General features: G+C 33.8%; 1 protein-coding gene across 1 annotated transcript in view; it reads right to left on the bottom strand.

The window, feature by feature from the left end:
* Positions 1 to 3,521, bottom strand: part of LOC129742810 (microfibril-associated glycoprotein 4-like) — a 60,083-nt gene extending 56,562 nt beyond the window's left edge. The window contains exons 1-2 of the mRNA XM_055734751.1: positions 3,399 to 3,521; positions 3,209 to 3,342 (exon numbers count right to left, since the gene is read on the bottom strand). The gene's annotated coding sequence lies outside the window, so the exon portion shown is untranslated. The remainder of the gene's footprint in view (positions 1 to 3,208; positions 3,343 to 3,398) is intronic.
* Between the last annotated feature and the right edge of the window lie 2,526 nt (positions 3,522 to 6,047).

A 6,047-nucleotide genomic window follows, 5' to 3' on the forward strand; every position in this document is an offset into this window, starting at 1 on the left:
AAAAGTTTCCCGAATTTCATACTACAGTTTTTTTCAATTTTTAAATAAATTTACCGAATTTTAAAATTAAGCTATTTAAATATTTAGAAATATTTTTGACAAGTTTGTCTATGTTTTCCATTTCTGAATTTTTGTGTTCTTAAAACATAAACCTTTAAATTTTTTCCTATCAAAAAATCATATTTCAAATCGCGATTTTTTTTTCAAATTTAAAACACTACATCGGAATTTTTCAATCAACCCTTCAGTTGAAGATTATGAAAATAAATGTAAATTAAGATGAATAATGATAAACAATTGTTATCATTTTTCTAACAATTAATCCTGGTTGATTTTTTACCTGATCTGACATTTATTTTTTTATTCAAATTTTGTTGTTAGTCTGTGTTTTGGAAATGTTTTTTTTTTTCAAATTTGAAAACTAGACTGCTTGGAAATAATTTTGAAGCAAATATTTAGTTAAGCATAAGGAACATCATTTTGAAAAAAATTTCAATGACTTACCGAAAATATCATTGATTAGAAACATTCATTATGATTTGGAATTTTTGTTATATTTCATCAGCAAATTTTATAATTTTTTGAGTTTGTGTTATAATCATATGAGTTAGAAACTGATGTAAGAAATTCATTTCCTTGTTTATTGTGTATTTATGGTTGTCACGAATATACGTCGACACGTCTCATCTCAGCGCAAACTTAGTGATGACGCAACAATAATACATCGGCTTAAGCAAATGTCAGTTGAAACGGAATGTTAGGTATATGAATAATAATTAGCAACGCAAAGAAGATCAGAAAACTCAAAGTCATTCTATTGTGATCTAGAAGTACCTTCTCAAAAATTTAGGGAATTTATAATAGATTTAATTGAACTTCAGTGAAGATTTGTGAGCACCCACATATGAATATTTCTCCAAACAGTAAGTTTAACTTAAATTGCACAGTCAGACTTTAACGCTGAATATCATGAAATTCACAGTACTTTCGATCATCAAACTGACCACTTAGAAACACGAGAACATCAACCGATCACTATTCGGAACATTCGCAGGCCTTAAGGTGAATACTTGTGATTTGAAATGTACCCCTTTTAAGTAGTTATTATCACAACAGGCGCGATACGATACAATCCGTTGGTTTCAAACAGTTCTCAGACAGGTACAGAAATTCGATCGGAAATTATCAAGGTTATGATATTCACAACGATTCGAGGTCGCTCACATATGAGTTTATAGGAAGAAGCAGTAAACGTAAGACATTTATATTACTTTAAAGATATTCTTTAACCATTGTTATTTTAGAAATATTTTAATACACACCTACGTATTAAACTATTGGAATCGTTTGCTTCCCGAAAACTCCACAATGGTACTGTTATTATTTTTTGCTAAATTTGAATTTAGTGGAAAATTTACCGCCAAGTTAGACCCTGTTGGAACTATTGGTCTTAGGCCGATGACATATGGCGTATTTTTTTTTTATTCCGGATTTGGCTCTGGAACCGTCAGAATAAAAAAGCAAGTTTCGGGTTTCGAGTTATTCCATACGTAGGTGTGCGTGAGAACGAGCGCAATGTTTACATGCAGCTGTCATTTTGTTCTCCCTTCTGGATATTTTCATTCGGTTCTTCACATCCGGATTGCCGTTTTTCGTGTCCGGATTGCACTGGACTGCAGATAGTACGATTTTGCTTGGCTGAGAGGTTCAAAATCGCGGCAATAATCATTTGCCCGTTCATTATTTCAACTGTTTTGTTTTCAGCCAAAAACAGCTGTTTAATGTTTTGACAACAACGTTGAGAGTATTGGTGAACTTCTCGCAAAACTGACTTTTTCTCAGGGCGACTCCGTCCCTTTTTCGAGCGAACCTAGGTTGCCTCTCGAGCAATAAATGAGCACGATGACAGCAGATAGAGCGAACCTAGGTTGCCTCTAGTTTGCCTCCAGGTGAAAAAAAATACGGTAATAGTGAGAGCGATGTGATGCGAATTTACGGAAACAGCCTATGCGAACTCGAGCGGCGGAACAAATTGACATCTGCTTCGCCGCGTTGGGTATATCAGGTTTAAGCGATTCACATACATTTTTTATCAAATGTGGTTCACCGCATTGAATCGCATTCGCCGCATTGCATCGCATCGTTTTCACTATGTCATTGACCTTAGCACCCAAAATAATTTTCACTTAAAAAATAAGTGACATCTGTAGTAAATTCTCGCCATACGTAATTTCATTTGAATTTTAAGTGATGGGTCAAGTGAATTCACTTAAGTGACCGGTCAAGTGAATTAAACTAGGAAATTCAAGTGAAATTTATCTGAGTTTCTAAGTAAGTTTCTACACGGAAAAAACTTTTGACATGAACGCTACGTGAAAATGTACATGGATTTTTGCCATCATGAAAATCACGTGGAACCTACGTGAACTTCAGGTAGCAAACAGAGCTCACACAGCAAGCAGAATTCACGTAATTTTCATATGCGTTGTATGTGAAGATAACGTAGATCGAATGTGAATCATTTAAATAAAAAATATTTTATTTTTAAGGATTTTTATTATGCCACATAATTTACACAACACTGTGCCATTTTTTCACTTTCACAACTACACTATTTAGATACACTTTCACTTTTCATTTAATTGACACAATGACATCGAAATTGATGTGCCTCCATAGCGGTTATCTGAAGTTGCAGCTGACCCGATTTCACATTCTGTTTAAATAGAAGAAATAGAAAAGGTTGTAAATAACAATCAAACAGCTAAATTCTTTATACTTACAAAAAACAGCTTCAAAATGTCTCTATTTGCCTGTAACAACTGTGCTAGAACTTGGAACCACGCCATATTGAGTCGGTATTCTTTTACAGAGATTTAACGTGAATGACTAATTAAGAGCTACGTGAACATAACATAGAATGCACCCATTCCGTCTATACTTGCCGGATCATTGGATTTTCACGTAAATCGAATGTGTCTTCATTTTGACAGAATATAATTATGTGAGTTTCACGTAAGGATCAAGTGTATTTTTATTAACCTCTAAGTGATTCACGTAAGTCAAGCAAAAATTCACGTAACGAGCGCCTACGTGAAAATTCAGGTGAATTTAACGTTTCCTTTTCGGATGAGTGTAGTTAATTATCTCACGCGTTTTTTAAATAAAAGAACATTTATAGAACACCACTTCGATTTCAAATACTTACATTACGCTTTTGCCATAAATTTATTGATTGGAAAATTCTCTCGTAATCCCAAGGCAGATCGGTTACTGCGGATAGTGCGACTTCTAAATCTTCCCTGCTGCAAACCAGAAAATCTGTTCAGTTCAACCCACAAGCTGAAACATGATAACACCTTTAAATAACTTATCCTCACATCACGTTTAACACAAACCACCGCCAAAATCGCCTAGTAAAGAGTTGGGAAAATCCAAATCCAGCATAAGCTTTAAACGCTGCTCTTTAAAATTTACCATTTTGAACTCTGAAAATAAACACAACCGACCCGACATTCACTTGAAATTCAAGTGATGGGGAAGTGAATATTTTTTCTCACTTTAAATTCAAGTGACGACTGAAGTGAATGTGGATGAATTCACTTGAAATTTAAGTGACTGCCAAGTGAAATGTATATGTCGCACTTGAATGGAAGAAAATCACTGGATCCTTGTTTTAAGTGAAAAATCATGTGTATTTTAAGAGTGGATTTAAGGTTCAGTTTAGGGAAATTTTTCGAAAACATGTTTTAGATCTCCGGTTACATTCTAGGACAAAAGTATTTTTTACAGTGGCTCAAAGGGATCCCAAAACTATGAAAGTTCAAGATCAAGTCATCCGAACTGGTTCGAAAAATTTGTTATAATTGTGGAGCAAAACAATGAATAGCCCCAATTTCGTTGGATTCATTCCAACATTTTCTGATAACTCGTCAATTTGATGTGAAAAGCAAAAGACCACGCATTAAAAAATAGAAATTTGATTGTTTTTTTATTCGCCATGATTTTATATTGAAAAACCAATATAACAAAAAAAACGGGAAAAATCATCATTTTGAACCGGGAAAACCGAAAAAAATTTGGAACGAAAAATTTCTAGCAACCCCGTTAAATCTTCTTTCCAGGAAAACTTATTTGTATTAAACTTTAAATATAGCGTTCACATTCAGAATTCAGATTCAGATATCAAATTAAAAATTCAGATTAAATATGACATCTAGACTCAGTTTGGCAAGATTTCGTGAAGATTTTGAACTTCTGTTTTAGCCTCTGTGGTTATGCATGTTTTGATTAAATTGTTATAAAAGCGTTAAAGTTTTTCGTAGAACATAAGCCTTTTTGTATTCATGAAATAAACTTAGATTCAGAGTTTAGATTCAGATCGCAGTAATTAGAATTGAATTTTAAATACAGACATGAAATTTAAATTCAGAGGTCAAATTCAGAATAGATACAGCCGAAAAAGTACTGAAAATCACGTTCTTTAGCACCTTTGGTTATGCAATTTATGAAAAAAATGCTCAACCTTTTTCCTTAGCGACTTCTGTGGATTTTAAAGAAAAATAATGGGTTTGAGAGAGTTCAGAACAAGAATTTATAATGCAAATTCAGAGCTCAGATATAAAATTTAGATTCTGAGTTCAATAATTAGAATACATTTTGAGATACAGATTCGGATTTCAAATTCATAGGTCAAGTTAAGAATTCACCATTCTTTTTAGAATTCAGATTAATAAATTTAGTCCTCCATTAGCGCGGTTGAAGCAAAACCGAAACAGGCGTCGATAAAGAATACAAAATCAGATTTTTTATACCCCCTTAGTGTTAAGTTTCGAAATTGAGGTTTAAAGTTCAGATTTAGATTTTTCTCAGATATTTTTTTATTAAATGGCTTCTTCAGCCGAGCTTCTATTCGAACTAAGGATTCGAAACTAAAAAAATCGATTTTATAAAATTACAAAGTTGACGGAAGCTATCGAATTTAGAGTCCAGATTAGATTTTTTTTTGAAATTTTGAAAACAAAGAATTCAAATCGGAATTCAGATTTTAGTTCTGCATTCATCTTCAGAATTCGGATTCAGAGTTTTTTAAGTTTTCTTTGTTTTTCATCTGTTTTTCAGTCCTATTAATAAAAATTTCATCTTACTTTTAGGAAATTGATAAAAATAAACATAAACTGATGTTCAGCAACTATGCCCCAACTATTTAGTAACAGGAAAAGTTACATATAAAAAGGTTTAACTCTTCAAAATAATAAGGAACACGTTTTTTGTCAATTTAAACCACTGTGTAACAAGGCGTTTCAAAGCGTCCCAACGCACGCTTCTTTCATTTAGAAAAAAATCGCCTATTAATAGTCGCTGGGCGGGCGACACTAACTATCGCTAGTGCAGTATGTATTAATGTAAACACTAGTCAAAAACAGTGATTGAACACAGAAATATGGGATGAATAAACCCAAGAGGCTTAAAATCCCAAATAAAACAACAATGAACACAGAAAGTACTCGTGTTTTTCTCAATCAACCATTATTGCTTAAAAGGTGTTTATTGGAAATGTCACAGGACCAGGATTGGGTCGGATCGGAAGTGCAGTGTTCTTTGAAGGTCCAGCTAATGGAGAAGCATTTCGGAAGCGGATTTGGATGAAGCTGATTGACGAGAGGGTTACTTTTGTGATAGTATAGAGTAGTTAACGACGAGCTACATGAGCTCGTATTCGGATGCCGAGTGAAAAGCATTACTTTACTTTTGTGATTTTAAGCTGTGTTGCGGTTAGCATGCGTGTACTGATTGATATTTGACGGTTGAAAGTCTAGGAGAATTTATTGGTAAAAAGGAAGAGTTCAGGTGGACAATCGAAGGCGGAAACGAAACGGTTCTACAGTTGTTTAACAACTTACATAATCAAAACAAATCGGAAGAAAAGCAAGACTCTTCCAATGAATCACCCTAAAACCCCGATAAAACTTTCCTATAAGAACAAAACGGGGTAAATGCATGTATTGGTGGTCGGGTCGGTCCGGTCCGGTCATAGACAAAGGAAC

This window comes from Uranotaenia lowii, chromosome 2 (genome assembly GCF_029784155.1).
Source record: "Uranotaenia lowii strain MFRU-FL chromosome 2, ASM2978415v1, whole genome shotgun sequence".
Taxonomy (NCBI): Eukaryota; Metazoa; Arthropoda; class Insecta; order Diptera; family Culicidae; genus Uranotaenia; species Uranotaenia lowii.